The 22,736-nt window shown below is 44.3% G+C and overlaps 1 long non-coding RNA gene across 1 annotated transcript; it reads right to left on the reverse strand.

Moving 5' to 3' along the window:
- Positions 1–20,526: 20,526 nt before the first annotated feature.
- LOC148477036 (uncharacterized) lies at positions 20,527–22,215 on the reverse strand. The gene is made up of 2 exons (XR_015872576.1): positions 22,048–22,215; positions 20,527–20,690 (listed from the first exon to the last, which is right to left on the reverse strand). It is a non-coding gene; the product is annotated as an uncharacterized LOC148477036 (long non-coding RNA).
- Positions 22,216–22,736: the final 521 nt, after the last annotated feature.

Consider the following 22,736-nt stretch of genomic DNA (forward strand, 5'->3'; position numbering starts at 1 on the left):
TGACCACTGTCCGACAGAATGTAGCTGTTTACGTCAACTTGTTTGTGATAGGTTTTGGTGTGGATGTTGTGTTCTTTGATGAAGATGTGCAAGTCCAGGAAATTCACATCCCAATACAGCCAATCCGATGTCAAGTGGAGATTCCTGTCGATGTGTGTAAGAAAATCTTTGGAGGGTGTCTAGGGGTCCTTTCCAAATGCAGAATACATAGTCATCACTTTGTTCTTGTTGTAAGTGTGTGCTGCCACGAAACATCTAAGAGACATTTATCTTCCAGGAGCACTGTGCCTCCTACTGAGCAACTACCACCCTCTATGTGCACACACAGATACAAATAAACGTATTTGTTTCTTCCACCACCCATCCAGCCTCCAGTATTTCTGTTCTACCACAACACATCCACCACAACACACAGCCATCTGCTCCACCCAACCTCCCCCCATTTTTCCTCCCCCCCTCCCTCTCCCCACCAATACACACACACACACAACCAAGGGACGCACGTAATCGTACCAGATATTAAATATAGATGTGTAACAATGATACAATCGGCTAAGAAGGTATCGTTAAAATAAACAAGTTTACTGGCATAAAAAAAAATAAAATAAAACTGGGCCCAGTATATTCATTATCAAATAGTATATCAAATAAAAGGTAAATAAAAAAATGCCCCATTGGCAATCAAAGTAAATCCAATTGACAGTAAATCCTTGTCCTTGCGCTAGTCCATAATATTGCTATGCAGAGAAAAAAAAGTTATGTTCAAAGTTTATAGAACTGCAGCATCCCACCAGTCCTATTGCAGTAAGTCAAATGTTTGGTAAGTAATTACCAAAATAGTTGCCTTGATCGTTGTCTGGGTGTTGTTCTCGGGGGGCGGAAGCTTGACTTGCTGGAGTGTGACCAGGGGAGACCCTGGACTTGGCTGATGTCTCAGCACCTGGTGGCAAGTGTCATCTACTCACCCTGCTGTCATCACTGGGTGGCTAGTGGGCATACGCAGCGGGGACACAGCGGAGATGCAGCAGTTAGTGGCGGTGGGTCCCGATGGAGAAACCTGGCATGGCGGCAGGCCTGGATCCGAGAAGATCCAGTCCGTGCTAGCCATTCTGCAGAATTCGGCATTGGTCCAATTTCAAAAATGGAGCCTCAGCATCATTTTTGAAAATTAGAGATAGCCGCCGCAAGCCAATAACGGTTTGCCTCGTCATCACCCCGTGCTCTTTAGCTGGCTTATAAAAGCCAGCGCAAGGCAGCGGCTGACAGTCTGCCGCCAGGAAAGGAGCGTGCAAGAGCTCCCGAAGACAAAAGACACTGGAAGCCCTGGGGAGACGGCAGCCGTGCAAAAGAGCTTATTAAAAACTTAAGTGTCTTGTATTTATTTTAATAATTTCTTTACAGGCAGACTACAGGTGCCAGCGGGCCCTTGATGTCCGGGCATGTAAGCACTTGTGGTCATACATGCCTACCCTCCCGGTTTTCGCGGGAGGCTCCAGATTTTTCGGGTAACCCCCCCACACACTCCCGGAAGGGTAGGCATTTCTCCCACATTCTGCCCACTTCCTAGTGAAGTGGGCAGAATTAGGAGAATTTACGCATAGATCGCGGGTGTCTGTGCAGGGGGCGGGGCTTAATGACACGATTCGCATCATTTGGCTCCGCCACTTATTTAAATTTAATCCAATCGCAGGCATTTTACCGCAAAGGGGCAGGGCTTAATGATACGACTCGTCAGGCCCTGCCCTCGTCACCACCCACATGTCTCTCCTCCCAGGGAAGATACAACAAAGGTAGGCAACTATACTTGTGGTTCTCAAATACCTGGCATGCTGGGGCAGGCTTTCTGGGACCGGTAAGCCACCTGTGAAGAACAATAGTATCATACCATGAACCTCGCACCCACCGCCACCAGTGGTGCAGGGCATGCTGATTGGGAGGGAGGATCCAGTTTTAATTCTTTGGGATCCCCACTTTCCAAGGAATTCCTGGGCCGACTAGTTTAGGGGTGGTTAATGTGATGGCAGGGGTACCCCACACTGAGTGTACCCCCTGCTATGGCATTATCCCCCTGGCTGGTTCAGCTTGGTGCTGGTTACTGTTAAATAGGGGGAACCTATCAGCCAGTGCTTCCCCAGCCATTGACGTCACTGCATGATGTGGACGCTAATGAAATCACAGCTGCGATTCCTTACACAGCTGCTGCATGAAAACTATGCTAAAGCTATGCAGCCGCCTGGAAATGCAACTGCATACAAACATGCAGAGGTGTTCACAGATCTTCCATATTCAACCATCTGAGTACTCCTATGGTCACAGAGAATGACTAGCAGGAACGGAGATGGCGACGCCTATTTTTTGCGTCATGACACGACCGCGTTTTTGCCGTCATTCTCTGTTACTTCCCACAAAACAGCCTCTGTCAATCACTTGTGAACAAATCCTCACTACAACTGTAGTCAAATTTGATCTCAATATAATAGTCACGCATAGTGGCTAAAAGCAGATAATCGCTCAACTGCATAAATATCAGCATTGCGTACATAGCTGAAGCAAGTAAATAAAATGCATAGAAGGAGTGATAAAAGATGTGCATTTTTCCTCTCTAATGTATGTGTTCCTCGTCACACAGTATCTAGCATTAGAATACTGCTTGAAGTTGGTCATTCTAAAAGGACTCAAGGCTGGTAGATCCCAATATGGGAAGGGATAGTTCCTTATGAGGGTTGGCCTCTCCCAAGTGGATCAAATTACATATATGAGAAAAAGAAAGCCAGGTCGTGTATTATTTTGATACAATAATAGAAAGAGGGGTTGAGTCACTACCGTATGCAATAGCGATTATGCACGAAGTTTAACTGCAATAGTATGCTAATTCATTGCAATCGCTATTCCCTCGCAGCACTGTACAAGGACGGCCACTTTACCTTACACACATCTGTAATGTTTAGCAAGACTGTGAAACCATCGGTACAATAGAGTACCATCGCAGCCTCATGCACACTTGCACAAGCTCTGACCTTACTCAGGCTTCATAAGCTATCTCAGTGGGTAATTTTTCCACGCCCCTGCAATAGCGTCCAAACGCACTGGCATGCCAGCGTTTTTCTGACCACCCCCCCCATCACCACCCACAAATGGCACTTCCTGTTAATCACTCTGCAATGGGTCTGCGAAGCCTCTGCGATGCATATACATGCGCAGAACACTACAATCAGCCAATTGCATGCGTAATCACAGTTGCATACAGTAGTGAATCAAGCCCAGAGAGAAGTATGAAGTTAACAAAGAATCTGAAACTGTGGCGACATGAGCCCTATAGCCAACTTCATACAGTAATTGTAATTTTTAGCATTTTCTCTAATATGTGCCATCATTTCAGATGTTTCACATACATGATAGAGTATTATGCGGAAAGAGGAAGTCTTTGGGGCCTATTCAGACGATAAATGGCCCGGTTAGCGGGCCATTCATCATGAGCCCGATAGGACCCCCTTGTTATTCAGCCAACTGTCAGATCCCCGCTCCTTCCTATGGAAAGGAGTTCCAGGGATGCGAGGAGGGAAACGAGCTGATCCCTCCGCCGCCTCCTCACTACCTCAACGTCTGTGTAGCTGGGACGACGGGGAACAGGTAAGTAACGCAGCTACAGAAGTAGCTGCAATAACTGAGGGGAACAGCTGAATTCGGAGCAGTTGTCCCCTCACCGGAGCAATGATGAATTGTACCTGTCTCACTTTTCCCCCGGTGCGAGTTGGATACTTAAGTATCCCTCGCAGCGAGTCCAATACTTCATCATCGGAGGGCATACGGCCTTCGATGATGAATAGGCCCCTTAGACTGGTAACAATTTATTTTTATTTGCTAGATCTTGATCCTTGAACTGGAAATATATAGCGTATTATTTTACATCTCATAATAGTGGATATTTCTAGGAATCATTACATGCAGTCAATACTGCTAAGTTAGTGACCGCTGGAGAAATGGGGACTGTTCAACTTGAATTTAAATAGAACCCAATTTCCTAAATTACATAAAGCTCTTGCTATAATTTTTTTAAACATTATAAAGAGGAGGCTTTTATTGTGTGTATGTTTACTGTTTTCAATGAAATGTGACATTTTAAATAACTGTTCTGGCCTGCATACATTCATTTTATACATGCTTTTACATACTAATGTCCTGATTCAGAGATGAACGCAATGCTAAAGTCTGCGCAGTTGAGCAATTATCGGTAGGCGACATTCTTCCGAGTCGCACTGCGCATAGATCAAGTTTCATTACCGTTGTTGCCCGCAGTGAGTATTTATTTGCAAAGTGATTGACAGAAAGGGACCATTTACTCTTAGCAATGAAGGGGGGTGTTTGCTTAGATCCCTGTGCAATTTCAAACTGTGTATCTTGTCAATAACCATAGGGCATGTGCAGAAGTAAAATATTGGACGCTTGCTTTACTAGTGTCCACCTCTAAATTAGGCCCTCTGTTACATAACCTGTATTGGTGTGCATGTCCTAATACAACCTCTGAATATTACAATTGTATCTTGAGTCCAGTGGCATAAATAGGGTATTTGGAGCCCAGGGCAAATTTGAAAATGGAGCCCAACCCCTGTGTGTGCTCGTGGTGAAAAATGGGCGTAGTCACTTAAAAATGGGGCGTATCAACATGACACACCCCTTTATCGTCACTCAGAACATTCCTATCCATATGCACCTTAACCCCAGTAGTGCCCCTTATACCGTACCCCCAGTATGCAATGTCCCCAGTTGTGATCCCTCTTATGCAGGCCCATAGTATTTCCCCTTATTCAGTGCCCCCAGTAGTGTTCCCCCTTATGCAGTGACCCTTATATAGTGCCCCCAGTAGCAGTCCCCACAATGAAGTGCCACTAGTAGTGGTACCCCCCTTACGCAGTGCCCTTTATATAGTGCCCCCAGTAGTAGTCCCCCCCTATGCAGTGCCCCTAGCACTAAGCCCCTTATATAGTGGTGCCCCCAACAGTGATTCCCCCCTATCCAGTGCCCCATGTAGTGTTCCCCGTTATGCAATGCCACCAGTAGCAGTCCCCACAATGCAGTGTCCACAGTAGTGATACCCCCTTATGCAGTGCCCTTTATATAGTTCCCCCAGTAGTGGTCCCCACAGTACAGTGCCCCTAGCAGTAAGCCCCTTATATAGTTGTGCTCCCAGCAGTAGTCCCCCCCCCCATGCAGTGGGCCCAGTAGTGGTCCCCCTTATGCAGACCCCCAGTAGTGATCCCCCCTCTATACAGTGCCCCCCTGTAGTGGTCCTTCCTATTATTGCCCCCAGGAGTGGTTCCCCCAGTAGTAAACCAACCCCTTATATAGTGCCCCCAGTAGAGGTTCCACCTCCCGATGAAGTGTCCCCAGTAGTAGACACCAGTAGTGCCCCACTCCTGGGGGGGGGTCCCCACCAGTAGCAGCCACCCCCTCCCCCGTTGTGCCCTCAGTAGTGCAAACACGTTCCCCCAAAAAAACAAAAAAAACCACACTTAGCCGAATCCATGCTCCGGACACCGCTCCTGCACGTCAGTCCTCCAGGTCTGGCGCGCTCTGCATTATGGGAAAGGAGTCATGACGTCTCTCCCTTTACCCACTGCATGAGCCGGAAGGCAGAGCTCATGAGTGAGCCCCAGCCTGGCTTTTGCAGTGGGTGCTGTAGCCAATGAGAGTCTGTCTGACTCATTGGCTGCTGGTAAACACACACATCACTGCCGCACTGGTGGCGGTGTGTGTTAGCACAGCCTGAGTCCGCCTCCCACCCTCCTCCTGGCGCTATTGGGTAAGCGCTCAGGGGAGGGAAGGGGGCTCAGCTGTGCAGCACAGGACCGGCACTGGGAAGCCTAGCGCCGGTCCTCTAAATGTGTAGTGCTGACCACACTCACTGCGGTCGGTGCTACACTGCCTAACTAGGGCGAGCCGGACCGTGGCCTGCGGCACCCCCCCGCGCCGCCTGTTGTACGTTGCCCATGGCACGTACCCCGCTCGCCCTGCCCTAGTTACGCCACTGCTTTATTCCATATTATATTGGACTAATACATTACATCATTCAAACCATGACATATCTGCTGCATTTGCATCAATTTTGAGAAGTTATTTTTCAGGAAATTACAGTATTTCTAAAGGGGTATATGCTGAAAATTAGGGATGTGCACCAACCCCCGTGTTTTGGTTCTGTATCTCCTTGTGTTTTGGATATGGATTTGGTTTTGCCAAAACCACCCTTTGCATATTTTGGTTTTCGATCTGTATATTTTTAAAAAAATTTATAAAAACAGTTGTCACATAATTTGTGTTTTATTTTTTGTTCCTACAGTATTATTAACCTCAATAACATTAATTTCCCCTAGTTCCTAGTCAATTTTGGCCACCTCACAATATTGTTTTAATCTGGTTTAGGCCCAAAATTTGCACCAAGCTAGCTGGCTGACTAAGCTAAGTAGCAGCAGTGGGTGGCACAAACACGTGGCAGTTCAACTTCCAACATGGCACATAAGGAAACATATGTTTTCATTTATCAAGAGGCCTGAGGAAGATGGAGAATGTATGTAGTTGAAGGCATGGACAGGAAGGGTTGATTGGTATTAAATTTAATTTCATTTTTTAATTCCAAAGCAAATTTATGAGGGAGGAGGCGAGAGCATGGTGAACAATATGCCCCATGTTTTGCCCACAAAATCAACTTGGTGGTTCAGAATATTTTTTTGTAAATTAAAAAGGGGCATGCAGGAGATGCTGTCTTTGGTCATAAACATTTCTGGACAGTTTTGGCATTCAGCAACCGCATGTCAAAGATTGCAGCAGCAGTTCAACTTCCAACATGGCAGGAAACAAATATTATTCAAGCCCCTAGCCTTCCCAGCACTCGCAGCCTATCACATAGTAGAGACGGCGGTCTCACCATGTGGACATGGCTTCCAGCATCAATCCCACACTCATGCTAATGCACCGAGGATCCATTATTGGACACTGCCATCCGGACCTATTTAAAAGTCCTACAATTACTGGGCTACCAAGGGATTACACCGGAATCATTGTGCAGATATACAAGGGTAAGAAACGACATATCTTATGGAACAACATTATGGACATTACCGCACTCTATCAGCGGATATTTAACCCACAATATGCTGGAATATGCTATTGCAGAATACTACTCTTTTTGTGCAACATTTTTGTATTTGCTGGGACCTATGCAATATTGTTTTCTCCGATTTCAATAAATTATATTAAAATCTCCAGTGAACCGCTGTTAACGATGTCAAAGAGCTGAAGAGTTCCAAATACAGACAATGTCCATAGGGCATAAAAAGTGCTTGTACTTGAAAAGTACTGAGTGCCAAGGATCAGGGTAAACTCCAATGTGTTTCACTGCTGGTTTGCAGCTTTTTCAAGGTGACTAATTGTTCCCAAGTGCAATTCTTGTATGGTGCCATTCACTAATGCTAAAAACATCCCTGCTGTGCCTAGTTATACTATTATCACATACACAAAGCAATAAACACATTTGATAAAACCAGGGGCATTTCTAGAGAGGGGGCCCGTGTGCAGTCTCCGACTGAAAGCTGAGCTGTACGTGGCCAGCGCCGGAGTTAGACTCTGGGCACTAGAGTGCCCAGAGAGCCTATAGTGTCTGCACAGATCACCGGGAAAATGGCCACGGCTGCCATTTTCCCTGTACTGCACATGCGCAAAGACAGGAAAATGGCCACCATGACCATTTTCCAGTAGTTTTACAGTGCCGGACCCCCGCACCGACGTGGGACTCCAGAGAGGTAAGTAATATTATGGGTGCAGGGTGTGCGGTGCAGGGCCAGTGTTCCCCGCACCCATTATAGATACGCCCCTGGGTAAAACTCATTGTTTTAAAACAGTAATAAGAGATAGAAGGCAAACTGATAGATCCCCAATATTGAGATTAAAGCTTTAAGACACTTAAGGATCATTTCATAATAGGAAAAATTTGGTCCCCCGTCTTTGTGTATGTCCGCCTTTCTTTTGCACCTGTCATGTGTTGAGATGAAAGCGACGGACTGGACCGAATCATCAATTAGCGCCGTGTTTCAAGCCTCTGTCCCATATGTAGCCCTATTCCACTTATAGGGCACCGTGATGGGGATGCGCTGCCCAATATTGTCTATGGAACGCGTCAGTCAGCGCCGCGCTCCAAGACATGACGCACCCCGCGTCTATATGCGGTATCCAAGGAGATATAGTCCAGAGGCCACATAGGATGGACTTCATCACGTGTCTCGGTCCCCAAATGGGGCCAAAGTATTCAAATAAGCACAGTGTTACTTAGCAATAGATATTACGCAAACATCAAAGCTGTCAATGTATTACTTCACCAAAAATTTTGCTCAAACACCAGGCTATAATTAAAACATTTATATTCCAGTAAACAATATACTATATGCTCAGAAAGTTATTAAAAATAGGAATTTAGAAAATAGCTAAGCCTCAGTCTAACCACATATGTATAGGGATATAGCATATCTGCTTACCTAAGGCTATAGCTTTAGTTGATTAGATTTATTAAAGCTTCATGATCAAACAACCTGAGTACTCTAATGGTACAGTCAACAAATCCTCTATTTAATTTGGATAAAAATTAGCTGAGATCAGATTAAATTTTTAGATCACCCAGATTCTAAACTATATCTATCTACACACAATCTTTGGTGTTTCCAATGATAAATTTGTGAAAGAATGGAATTGCATTTTAGAGGAATGTTCACTTGATTTAATGAGGTTAATTGTAAAATTAGAGTTATAGCACTTACCTTGATAACTCCTTTTCTTAGAGGTCCGTAGGGTCCACAGGGATACTATAGGGATAATGTGGTTGGAGAGATCCAGGCACCAGTGAAAGCTTTCAGCTCCCAGGATGCCTCGGGTCCATATCCATATATACCCTACCAGAAACACACTTACACAGGATGAAGGAATCACTGACCGAAATAAAAAAATTTATCCATGCAGCCTGGTGAGTCAGGGTGGGTGCCCTGTGGACCCATGGACCTCAAAGAGTTATCAAGGAAAGTCTACTATAACTAATTTTCTTCTTCAGGGTCCATAGGGATCCACAGGGTTACCATGGGAATGTCCTAAAGCAGTACCCTTGGGGTGTGGGATGCTCCTGAGCAGAAAGAACTCTTCGCCCAAAGGAAGCATCCTGAGAGGCAAAAGTATGAAAGGCATAGAAGCAAAGAAAAGTGTGGACAGAGGACCAAGTGGCTTCCTTACACAACTGTTCAGCAGAGGCACCATGACTAAATGCTCACAATGGTCCTACAGACGGAGTAAAATGTGCTGGAACTACAATTTCTTAATTTACATGAAAAAGGGAAACTACCTTAGGAAGGTAATTCTCCCTTGTATGAAGAACAGCTCTATCCTGGTGGAAAATCAAAAATGGGGAGCAGCAAGAGAGCGCTGCCAAATCAGAGACTTTGCGTGCAGAAGAGATAGCGAGAAGAAAGTGTCACTCCTCCCTTCACATCATCTACAGGACTACGCAAAATTTCACTACTTTTACTCATCAATAGCAGGTGTGAAAACATGCTTTCTCTGGAAATCAGCCAGCTGAAGAAAATTTGCATATTTCTTAAAAATCTTAAAATGCATTATTCCTTGTTTGTTTCAGTAAAACAAAGACAGTAAAATAGACAACATACTGTGTGTGTGTATATATATATATATATCTATATATATATATATATATATATATATATATATATATAGCACTGACTGATCAGATCACAGCTCACTCATTAAAATGAGAGAGGAACATTCCTTCAAGACAACACTGAACCATGAAGGCAATTTACAACGGATTTGCACAAGCCTAACCATTGGCTACACATTCTAAATAGATTTATGACTATTATTCCTTTATATCCCACTTCTGACAACATTAATGTTCTCTGTGAAACGAGATAAGATTCTTGGATACAAAGACATCAAGCCACGCAAACAAATATCAGTTAAGAGACATTACAAAGTAAAATAAAAAGTTTATTAACACTTTACTTGCTTGTCAGATCATCTACTCAGAACATAAATGGTTTCCTTCCCAGGAGCCCCTCCAACACTTTGGAGCTGGAATCTCATACATCAAGCAATAGTCTGATTCTATACTGACATATTACAGCTTATATAGGAGAAAAAAAAAACTCCTACAGGTATAAAAGGAGATGTTTGGAACTATACATAAATATTAATACACAGTAGGGGGCACTGTTGCCTCAATTATGAATGTTGGAGATCTCAACTTGTTTTATGGTGTTTTCAGATTAACTGAAGGTAAGACAATATTGACTCAGGATTAAGTATGCCTGGCCACATAACTAAACAGTGACCTTGGCTTCTGTCAAAAACACCTTATGCAATGTCTGACCACCACCTGATGTCTGACCATTATCTAATGCCTGATACGTTCATAAATCACTGCACAACCTGGCTTTAACCATTCACACCAACTTTCTGCCCAATGAATGTTGTGAGAAACCTCCGTCATTGCTCGCCAGCTGCGTGTGCCACCCTGCTTGTTTATATAAGCAACTGCCGTAGCATTGTCTTATTGGACTCACACTGGTAGGCTCCTTAGAGGGGATTGAGCCTGAACCAATGCATACTGAGTCGCCCTTAATTCCAGTATATTAGATGGAAAGAGAAGCTTCCTGGATGGGACCAAAGATCCTGTAGGAGCATGTCTAGAACTACCGCCCCTCCAGGCTGTGAGGCTTGCATCTGTGGTGACAATGATCCAATTACTGATAATTGGCAACCCCTGTTCAGATATGCATCCTGTAGCCACCAAAGAAGGGACAAGCAGGTCTGAAGAGATGATCTGAACATCTGCCTGTTTAATCAAGGGTCTGACTTCACCCATCGATGAAGCATCTGGTTTTGCAGTGGTCGGGCATGGAATCTGGCTAGAGGAATGGCTTAGAATGAAGCCACCATTTTTCCCAGTAGCTGCATAGCCCTGAGGACAGATCTGAGGCATCTGTAAAATGATCCTTATTTTGGATTGAAGATCCTGAATGTCTGCCTCCAAAGAAACACTGACACTGGGTGTCGAAGTGAAGACCCAAAAATACCATCCACTGCGATGGAATTAAATTAAATTTAATTTTGGAAAATTGATGATCCAGATGAGTCTCTGGAGCATGCCTATGGTAATCTGAAGATGTTGTTGCAATAGGGTCATTGAGGGTGCTCTTAGCAACAAATCATCCAGATAAGCCAACACATTGATCCCCCCCATCCCTGAGTAGGGAGATGTGTGCCTTAACCTTTGTAAAGACTCTGGGAGTAGTGGACAAACTGATTGGCAGAGCCTGGAACTGAAAATGCTGATGCCCCACTGCAAAACGCAGAAGATGTTGATGACTACTCCATATAGGAATATGCAGGTAGGAATCCGTGATATCTATGGAGGCCAGAAATTCTCCTTCCTCCATGGAACAAATGACTGACCTTATGGACTCCATCTTGAATTTTTCCAAAGTCGAGATAAAGATTTAACCCCTTGAAGTTGAGAATGGGACAAAATGACCCGTCTGGTTTGTCTACCAAGAAAAGACTGTAGTAAAACCACAGGCCTTGCTGTAGTACCAGAATAAATTACTCCGGAATCGGAAAGTGCAGAAATTGCCTGTATGAGCTGCCTTTCTGCAACTATCCACAGGAAGAGGAGTGGAAAAGAATGTTTCTGGAACAGGACTCTCCAAATCTAAAATGTAACCCATGGTTACCAGTTGACTCATGCAAAAATCCAGGTTGGATTGAATCAAAGTTTCCCAGAATTTGAGTAAAGTGACCTCCCACCAGAGGATAGGTCCCAGTCCCCTGACAGTCATGTGGATTGACCTGCTGACTTAAGAGCATGGTGACAGGTGCCGGGGACACCTGAAGGCACCTCTACAGGGACCGCTAGGCATACCCCAGAAGACCTGAAAGCTTCCCTTGCTTGGGTCAGAGTCCAGGGGATTTGTGTTTTGATATGGGAAGGTAAGGACTTTTGCCTTCCGTGACCTGAGAAATAATTTTAGTTAATTCTGAACCAAAGAGAAAACCTCCTTTAAAAGGCAATGCAGCTAAAGCATGCTTGGATTCTGTGTCTGCCATCCATGTTTTAAGCCATAGAGAACATCTGGCAGAAATGGCTAAAGCAGAAATATGTAATTGTACGTGAATAGCATCTATTAAAAGCATCACCTATATAGGTCAAAGCTTCTGAAATCTGATCAGCTAAAGAACTAGCTTCAGACAAATCCTCTTATTGAAACCCAGCAATTATCTGGGTCATTCAGGAATTTGTAGCCTTCATCACCCAGGCGCTGGCCAAAACAGGGAGCAGCAATACTCCTGACAAAGTGAATATAGACTTAAGTACAGCCTCGTTCTTTCCATCTATAGGATCTTTAGGTGTTACAGAGGAATGTAGTTATGAGACAGGCGGCCGCGATGGTGCCAGTCTCCATGCCGCCAAGGAAATCCCAACAAGGGACTTAAAATAGACATCGGTATTTTGATGCCTATTTTAATCCCGGTGCTGGAATGCCAGCCGGAATGCGGTAAGTCCGGGGCGCCCCTAGCGTTATCTGCAGGGGGTGGGGCCAGGAGGTTAGAATTAGGCACCCCTAGGGGTAGGGTTAGGATTAAGCACCCCTAGAGGGAGGGTTAGGATTAGGCACTCACTTGGGAGGGTTAGGTTTAGGGTGCGGTAAGGGGGGGAGGGTTAGGCACCCCTGGGAGGGTGGAGGTTAGGCATCACTAATGGAGGATTAGGCTTTGTAGGGATAGGGTACTTACCTGCCGTCTGGATCTTTTTCCCTTCAGGCTGCCAGCATTGGGCTATTCAGCCCCCTTGACTTCAAACCCATTCATTACAGACTATGTTGTGGTAATAACAGTATTCCTGACCAACTTAGCAATAGGAGCATCCACCATGGGTGAAATTTCACAAAGCTTGGTATCAAGAAAAAACAAACTGAACTAGTCACTGGAATAGCTGTTTCCTGTAGATGCAAAGTCTCCCAGACTCTACCAGCATAGACACCCCTGAATAAGAATGGGAGCCACCCTCCCAGTTTGAGGTGTCTTCACAGTCATAATCCAATTCCCCTTCCTTCTGGGAAGAGGTGGCTGAAGCCTCATTTCCAGGAAAATCCAGTGAGGACTGGCCTGAACATATTAGTGGCTGTGGCTCCTGCTGATGTTACCATTTTCATTAGGGATGTTGCCATCTCAGCGAGACATCCCATATCCTGGGCCCATCTGTGCTCTACCGAGGGATCAGACACACTAGGTACCTGAGCACAGGGTTTTATATAATTTGCCTCAGAGTGACTTAAATCACCTATGGCCTCAACCATAGACCTGGCACAATCAGGCATCACTGACTGCTCAGCTGAACCTCCTGGTATAATGAATCTCCATGTGAACAACCAGCACAGAGCGACCCTGGTTCTGTACAACCTTTATCACATTTTGCACAAATAGACTGACTTTTTGGAAAACTTGTCTGGCTTCTCCAAATTGAGAAAGACAATTCTAACCAATACAGACAGCTACCAAAATTCAACTGGAGCACTGTGAGTAGAAAAAAATACCGAAAAAGGAGGCCTTTTAGAACAAGCACTGCTTCTGAAACAGCAAAAAGAGGAGGCGTATTAAGACTCTAGATCACCAGACACCTTGCAGTCCACGTTCACTTGCAATAAGGCCAAAAGGCAGAGAATCTTCAGAACAAAAAAACAATGTACAACCATGGCCAAAAGTTTTGAGAATGACAGGACTGATGGTAGCGCTCACCTTTCCTTCTCCAGACAAGCGTTTTTCCAGATGCACCAAACAATCTGAAAGAGGATTCATCAGAGAAAACAACTTTACCCTAGTCCTCAGCAGTCCAAACCCTGTACCTTCTGCATAATATCGGTCCGCCCCTGATGTTTTTCCTGGAGAGAAGTGGCTTCTTTGCTGCCCTTCTTTCCACCAAGCCATCCTCCAAGAGTCTGTCGTGTGTCATGCCAACAGTAAAGCATCCTGAGACCATTCATGTGTGGGGTTGCTTGTCAGCCAAGGGAGTGGGCTCACTCACAATTTTGCCTAAGAACGCAGCCATGAATAAAGAATGGTACCAAAACATCCTCCAAGAGCAACTTCTCCCAACCATCCAAGAACAGTTTGGTGATGAACAATGCCTTTTCCAGCATAATAGTTATCACTTTTGCCTTATGGCAAGGTGCTCCAAGTGGCTTGGGAAACAAAAACATCTAAATTTTGGGTTCATGGCCAAGAAACTCCCCAGACCTTAATCACATTGAGAACTTGTGGTCAACCCTCAAGAGGTGGGTGGACAAAATAAAAGAAATTCTGACAAACTCCAAGCATTGATTAGGCAAGAATGGGCGGCCATCAGTCAGTAAGTGCCCCAGAAGTTGATTGACAGCATGCCAGGGCAAGTTGCAGGTCTTGAAAAAGAAGGGTCAATACTGCAAGTATTGACTCTTTGCATAAACTTAATGTAATTGTCAATAAAAGCCTTTGACACTTATGAAATGCTTGTTACTATGGTATACTGAAGTAAAATTACATCTGTCAAAAAGGGTCTAAACACACTGAAGCAGCAAACTTTGTGAAAATCAATACTTGTCATTCTCAAAACTTTTGGCCATTGCTGTATGTTACTGCCTAAATTCCTGAGAAATAGTGCAGTAAAGGTTCTTATATACAAAAACAAGAGATATGGTAAGAACTTACCTTTGTTATCTGTTTCTACGAAGTCCATAGGGTCCACAGGGTTGACCTTGGGGTATAGGTTGGGAACCAAATCCGGGCACCACGCAGTTAAAGCTTTTAGCTCCCAGGATGCACTTGGGTCCACTCTCCCTATAACCCTGCCCCCCAGCCAGAGGCACCTCAGTTTAAGTTGGTGCCCGGCCGGAGTTGGGTCACCGTTACTGCAGGGGGGCTACTTAGCAGCCCCTAAGCTTAAAAGAGTTTTATTTTATTATTTTTTACTACTCTTCAGAGCGGCAGCATCAGACTGTCCAATGGACGTCTGAGCTGCCGCTCCTACACCCCGCCGGTGCTGCGACGCCAGTACAGATCTGGGGATCGCAGCGGGACCCCAGAGTCTGTACTAGCCGGGCTCTGGAGGAATCCCTGGGCTGCTGCCGGATCGACGGGGACAGGTAAGTCGCGTGGTCACCGCTTGCGGTGATCCACGTGTGAATATGCAGCCTTATGCCTCCGGTCTCTGGGGACAGACCGGAGGCGCTAGCGGTGGCGGCAGGCTCCCCCTCCATGTAGGCATACCCCGCGTGTCCACAGCCCACCAGGGATTATAGCGGGAGCCGGCATCCCGGGGGGTTAATTGCTAGCCAGGGGAGGAAGCCTTCCCTGTCTAGCGGCTCCTCCCCTCAGCTCAGCGCGCCTTTCAATAATACAGTCTGGCGTCGCTGAGCTGCTTCCTCCGCGGGCCACGCTTCTTCTGAGGTCTCCAGTGGCCATTTTCTCTCTGTGGTGCTGCAGAACTCTTAGGATGTCAGTGAGCCCAGTCCCCCTGCGTACCTGGCCATTTTGGGTGAGTGTACACAGCGCTATAGCCTTCCCAGACACTGAATCTGGGCAGTTGAATGTAGCGACATTGTGCAGTATATTATATGTCATGCTTATGTATGTATATATATATTTTTCTGCATTGTATGTGACTTATGCTAGTGCTGACTGTCTTTTTTTTCTCTCCTGTATATCTATCCCTTTTCTTTATCTGCCCTAATACAGGTGTACCTGGGGTGGTTCTGAGACCTCACATATATATATTTGTTAATATCTGTGAGGTTTGTCACATACTGTTGCGTGCTGCACATTGCCATATTTTAGATGGAACTGTGAGTTGCATACGCTGATAATGGGTCCCTGCAGCTAATCTTAGCGTCAGTCAGTTATAAGATCAACATATCACCAGGTTAATAGCCAAAGTAATAAGCCCAATTTAACTGCTTATCCGATAGACAGCCATCCCCCTGTAAGTTGCAGTGAGTCTCAGCCAAGCACTCCAGCAGCACTCAAACACCTGCCAAAATAATGGGGGGGGGTTCACGCCACCGGCATCCTGCTTCATTCAGGACGCCTGACGTCATGTGGCAAAGGTGGGGAGCAGCAGATTGAGGATATGCAGTCCTTTACCCTGACTTTTCTCATTCCTATATGAGTATATCCTCAGACGTGTATATGATAAATTTGGTAGACCTTATGATACAATTATGGGTACAAACTTGAATTATGTTGTGAAAATCTATTAATAATGAATATATGTATTCATCATATTTCACCATATATGCAGAGGATTGATTTTTATAATTTGTAATATAGATATCAGTACATATATTTGTCACATAGGTGCATTATATTAGGGTGATTGATCCACATTATAATAGATGTTGATATATTTACTGTATATGTACATTTTGCTGATATCTTTGTGATTATATGTTGGTTTGTCTTGTGTTTGATACCAGGTAGCATTTATTTTATTAGATGGAATAAAAGTAAAATTTTACATTTTATCTACTCTATATTTATTTACAAAGAGTGCTCAAACAGTTTTTCTTTGCTTTATTATTTACCTTTGTTTAATTGTCTGAGATCCAAGAATGTTCGGAATCCTCCTGTAGTCTTTTCTACCAGAATTGGAGAATAAAAACTTCTTCTCTTCTGACCGTGGGACAAATTTCCACACCTTTCAATCTGATCAATTTTCTTAGGAGGTCTTCTAAAACTTTGATCTCCAAAGCTGATCCTGGAAGCCTTGATTCCACAAATCTGTTTTTGGGATATCTGCGCCAGGCACATATTAAATAATCAGTGTCTGCTGGTGCGTACTGTCACATCGCATTACAACTTGGACGCATATTCTGCAAAAAAAAACCAGCATTACCAGAATCTCACAGGACCCAAAGGCTCACTCACGCCAGGCAAGTTTCGCTAAGTGGTTTATTGAGGCTAGATATAGGACGATACATCTTTAGGTAAACATCCAGAAATCTGGCTGTTGGGAAAGTGCATGATCCCTGTGATTACTTCCAGAACCCAACAATCTCAAACAGATTCCTTCCACGGACTGGTAAACTCTAGAAGTCTGCCTCCTACTGGCACATGTCAGGATACTGGAGTAGTAGTCATTGTCGCAGATTGCCTCTCCTGTAGCATTGCCTCAAATTCCCTGAAGAGTATCTGCCACTGTATTGACAGCCAAGTTTATAACTTCTGGCTTGTTTGTACTGCTGCTTTGCAGATGGCATTATATACCCAATTCATTTAGCCTAAGGTAATCTTACATATTTACATTGTCATTTTAAGTAAAATGGTTTCTAATTTATTGCCAAAAAGTACCGACCACCCATACACATGCAGCAGAGGCAGCAGGAGGGGGGCGCAACATGCCCCTGGCCAGATGAGTTTTTCTGTGCATAAACCACCATCTGCAATTCACACGAGCTGCAGATATATCTGAGGTGTGAACCCAGCATTACAGATGCATCAGATTTCAGACTGATCTCTTGTACTGAAGATAAGATTTCCTCCAGCACTTATACCCCTTTCAGACATCTCGAGAATCCCGGGAATTTGGCCTGCCTCGGCCAAATTACCAGGTACCCGAGTCTGTCTGAAAGGTACCTACCCGGGAATTTACTACTCCCGGGCAGCACCAAGCAGCTTTTACATTGACAGCGTAGAGTGTCCTATAGGACGCTCTACGCTCAGTGGCGGGCTGGGCCGGGGAGCAGGGTGCCATGTGCCCCCGGGTCGCGGGCAGTCTGTGTCACTGACAGACTGCCCGCGTGTGTAGCGATGACCGGATGGAGTTCGGTCAGCGCTACACAGCACAAACACACAGCCGCCGGAGCCGGCAGCTATGTTTGCTGTAATCAGCAGCCGCTGAGAGTCAGACTCATCGGCGGCTGCTGCTGCTCCCACTGCGGGAGCCATCTTCCGGCTCCCGCAGTGGGTAATGGGAGAGACGTCACTACTGGGGGCACTACAAGGAGGGGAGGGGGGGGGGGACTACTACTAGTAGCACTACAAGGGGGTACTACTACTACTGGGGGCACTACACCGCCCGCAGTCCCACTGGACCACCAGGGTAGATAGGCGTTATATTATAGATAGAGGCTGCACTTTGATTGGATGGCTGCCTGCTGCATGATGATGACATCAGCGGCTGCCGGAGAGGGGATAGGTTAGGAAGAGGAGAGGCAGGTAATATTTAAAACTAAAAAACCTGGCTTAAGTCTGAAAGGGGTGTACCTGGGAATTTCCTGGGTAGACACTGCAGTGTGAAAGGGGGGTCTCGACCAAATATCCGGGAATTTGCACAGGAGAAATTCCTGGGTCTGAGCAGGAAATTTCCCGGGTTGTATGTCTGAAAGGGGTATTATAGTGATAACAGCTACATCAAAAAGCAGATGTACAGGGATAGTGAATAGCTACTCTACATTAGATTCTGTGCATACAATGCTTCCAAACATGCAGTTAGCTTGTGTGCAACTCTGAATCAGTCCCAGCTTGTCACATGCCCACACATGCACTTTCCCAACAGCCAGATTTCTGGATGTTTACCTAAAGATATGTTCTCATACGTCTAGCCTCAAAAAACATAGCCCAACTTGCCTGGCATGAGTGAGCCATCAGATCCTGTGAGATTGTTAGTGCTGGGCGTGTTTTTTTTTTTTTTGAAAATGCATCAAAGTTGTAATGCGATGCGACAGGACGCACCAGCAGACTGTGCTGATTATTTAACATGCGCCCGGCGCCAGCAGAGGCTCACAGGACCAGGTGCGCCACTAAACTACTAATTAAAAGGTCATTAACCACTTGTCAGATGTGATCACATCAGATGCAACCAGTCAGAAATGCCCCCCTTACACTACAGCTCCGCCCCCCCCAGTGTGTTCCAAACTATGGCCATCAGTGAACAGGCAGCCCACGGGCACCCCCTCCTGCCGGCTTCAGTGCAGCAGAGTCTGCACTAAAAATAGCAACCACGACTCTGCTCTCCAACATGTCCCAATCACTGAGGGCCACAGTAATCGGGTAGACGTACGTACGTGTGTGGAGTTATCACATTAATACCAGTGAAAGGTGACGTGAATAACATTTATCAGCTCATTACAATGGCTGTCAAGACAAAGGACATACTAGGCAGCAAGTGAACTGTCAGTTCTTGAAGTTGACGTGTCAGAAGCCGCAAAAATGGGCAAGTGTAATGATCTCAACTACTTTGACAAGGGCCAAATTGTGATGGCTAGATAACTGGGTCAGAGCATCTCCAAAACGACAGGCCTTGTGGGATGTTCCCAATATGCAGAGGTTAGTACCTACCAAAAGTGGTCCAATCATTTGTCCATCATGGACGCTCAAGTCTCTCTGATGCACAAAGGGTTCGAAGGCTAGCCGCCTGGTCCTATCTTACAGAAAAGCTAATGCTGCATATGGGGCTACAAAGCAGCAGATAAGTCAAAATCAGGGATATATTAAAATGAAATCTATACATCAGGTTTGTACATGTCAGTATCAGGGTTACAGTAAAATTAGGGTGGTCAACACAAGGAAAAGGGTTAGATCAGTGGTTCTTAACTCGTCCTCAAATACCACCAATAGGTCATGCACAAGTGCATTGATACATTTTACTGAGTCTGTAAGTATCACACAGACAGAAATCAAAATATCAGTTATAAAAACTTTGAAGTTGAGAACCACTGGGTTAGATCAATCTTAACGGCCACTGCCTAGACAGAAAATCACAGTACTCTAAAAGCTACAATTCACTTTGCTTCTGCAGTTATGGTATGACATGCAGCTTTAACAGCAGAATTGTTTTGGAGAGATTGGTGAATGGCATTCCCCATTCACTTTCATTGTGCAGTACAATGGTCAGAAACTGCATAGACATGCCCTTAGTGACTAAACCAAACCAGACGGTCTTAAAAGGAGCTAAAAGACTGAGGGGTGGATTGAAAAAAAAAGTGTTTAAAAGTGTGTAATACACATGATATTTATGTATGTGGACACTTCTGTATACATCTTACCTCCATGCAGTACAAGTCGCATTAAACAGAAAAACGAGCGCAGTGCGACTCTGAAGCACCAAGCATCTTCACGTCCAACTTGTTAAGTCTTATTTGCAAAGTGATGCGAATAGGATGCACAAGCAGCTTCTGCTGGTTAGAAGGATATGCAGAATGCCTATATTGTGTGTACAGGTGTACCTGCATGTGAAATGCAAGGTTACAGTGTCAGCGGCTGTATGTGGACACATCTGTACGTGTATGTACATAAAAATGATTTGTATTTCCAATTATAAAGGGCATTTAATATCCAAAATGTAAGGCTCAATTCACAGAAGAAAATATATCTCTTAATTAAGACAAAAAAAAAAAAAACCTACAAGTTTAGTACTGTTTGGGCAGTAAAGAATGTAAACTTTGGCAATTTATGTTGCATTGCTAATATTTATTTACAGATATTAATTTTGTATAATAGAGGATCTTCAATAATCTACAATTTTATTAATTGTCCCACATCTTCAACTGTACATTTCTGATGGGCCGATACAGAATCCATGTAGTCGAAGGTCTCGTTCAGAGTAGCAGTACCTAAAAAGAGGCGATAAATATTTTAAAAATATGACACACAAAGGACATAAATCCATACTAGATCTTATGGTATGGGATCTTCTATGAAAAGCCCATCTGGGGAGCACATTTTCATTGAGAAAAATGATACATGGCAACTGTCATTTTACACAGGAATGCTGTCATTTCCTTTTATTCCTAGATATACTATACTACAGTTAGGCAAAAAATTGCAGCACCAAAAATACTTTGTAGTACACTAAACAGTTTTCTATAAATCCAATATGTGACAATGGAGATCTTGGAGGGCAGTCATGCACTTTAATATTTCAACAGACTTCAAAATTCTACCATTCTATAACCCCCTGCCAGAATAAAGTCCATCATCTTTGCTAACCAAACCCCAACAGAAAATAGAAAACTATCCTAGAAAAACCAAAACGTGAAAGGAGAACTAGAGCATAAAATGTTGGGTGTCTATTTATTTTTTCTGGGGGACAGTAAACTATAAGGATAGGATTTAACGCAAGACAAGAGATTATCTCCTTCAACCAATTTGGAGATGCTGTAATGTTCCAAAGTGGCAGCTCAGCAAAACACTTGTAGAGCCTATTCAAAAACTGGTCAGTATCATTGGATGAAACCACCTTCCCAAGGTCAACCCTATGGACCCTTCTCTATACCCCGCCGCCGAGCCACAGGCACCTCAGTTGGTAAGCAGCCAAGGTCGGAGGAGGAAGCCCAATTTAACTGCTTATCCGATAGACAGCCATCCCCCTGTAAGTTGCAGTGAGTCTCAGCCAAGCACTCCAGCAGCACTCAAACACCTGCCAAAATAATGGGGGGGGGTTCACGCCACCGGCATCCTGCTTCATTCAGGACGCCTGACGTCATGTGGCAAAGGTGGGGAGCAGCAGATTGAGGATATGCAGTCCTTTACCCTGACTTTTCTCATTCCTATATGAGTATATCCTCAGACGTGTATATGATAAATTTGGTAGACCTTATGATACAATTATGGGTACAAACTTGAATTATGTTGTGAAAATCTATTAATAATGAATATGTATTCATCATATTTCACCATATATGCAGAGGATTGATTTTTATAATTTGTAATATAGATATCAGTACATATATTTGTCACATAGGTGCATTATATTAGGGTGATTGATCCACATTATAATAGATGTTGATATATTTACTGTATATGTACATTTTGCTGATATCTTTGTGATTATATGTTGGTTTGTCTTGTGTTTGATACCAGGTAGCATTTATTTTATTAGATGGAATAAAAGTAAAATTTTACATTTTATCTACTCTATATTTATTTACAAAGAGTGCTCAAACAGTTTTTCTTTGCTTTATTATTTACCTTTGTTTAATTGTCTGAGATCCAAGAATGTTCGGAATCCTCCTGTAGTCTTTTCTACCAGAATTGGAGAATAAAAACTTCTTCTCTTCTGACCGTGGGACAAATTTCCACACCTTTCAATCTGATCAATTTTCTTAGGAGGTCTTCTAAAACTTTGATCTCCAAAGCTGATCCTGGAAGCCTTGATTCCACAAATCTGTTTTTGGGATATCTGCGCCAGGCACATATTAAATAATCAGTGTCTGCTGGTGCGTACTGTCACATCGCATTACAACTTGGACGCATATTCTGCAAAAAAAAACCAGCATTACCAGAATCTCACAGGACCCAAAGGCTCACTCACGCCAGGCAAGTTTCGCTAAGTGGTTTATTGAGGCTAGATATAGGACGATACATCTTTAGGTAAACATCCAGAAATCTGGCTGTTGGGAAAGTGCATGATCCCTGTGATTACTTCCAGAACCCAACAATCTCAAACAGATTCCTTCCACGGACTGGTAAACTCTAGAAGTCTGCCTCCTACTGGCACATGTCAGGATACTGGAGTAGTAGTCATTGTCGCAGATTGCCTCTCCTGTAGCATTGCCTCAAATTCCCTGAAGAGTATCTGCCACTGTATTGACAGCCAAGTTTATAACTTCTGGCTTGTTTGTACTGCTGCTTTGCAGATGGCATTATATACCCAATTC

This window comes from Taudactylus pleione, unplaced genomic scaffold (genome assembly GCF_031769625.1).
Source record: "Taudactylus pleione unplaced genomic scaffold, aTauple2 ptg000757l, whole genome shotgun sequence".
NCBI lineage: Eukaryota > Metazoa > Chordata > Amphibia > Anura > Myobatrachidae > Taudactylus > Taudactylus pleione.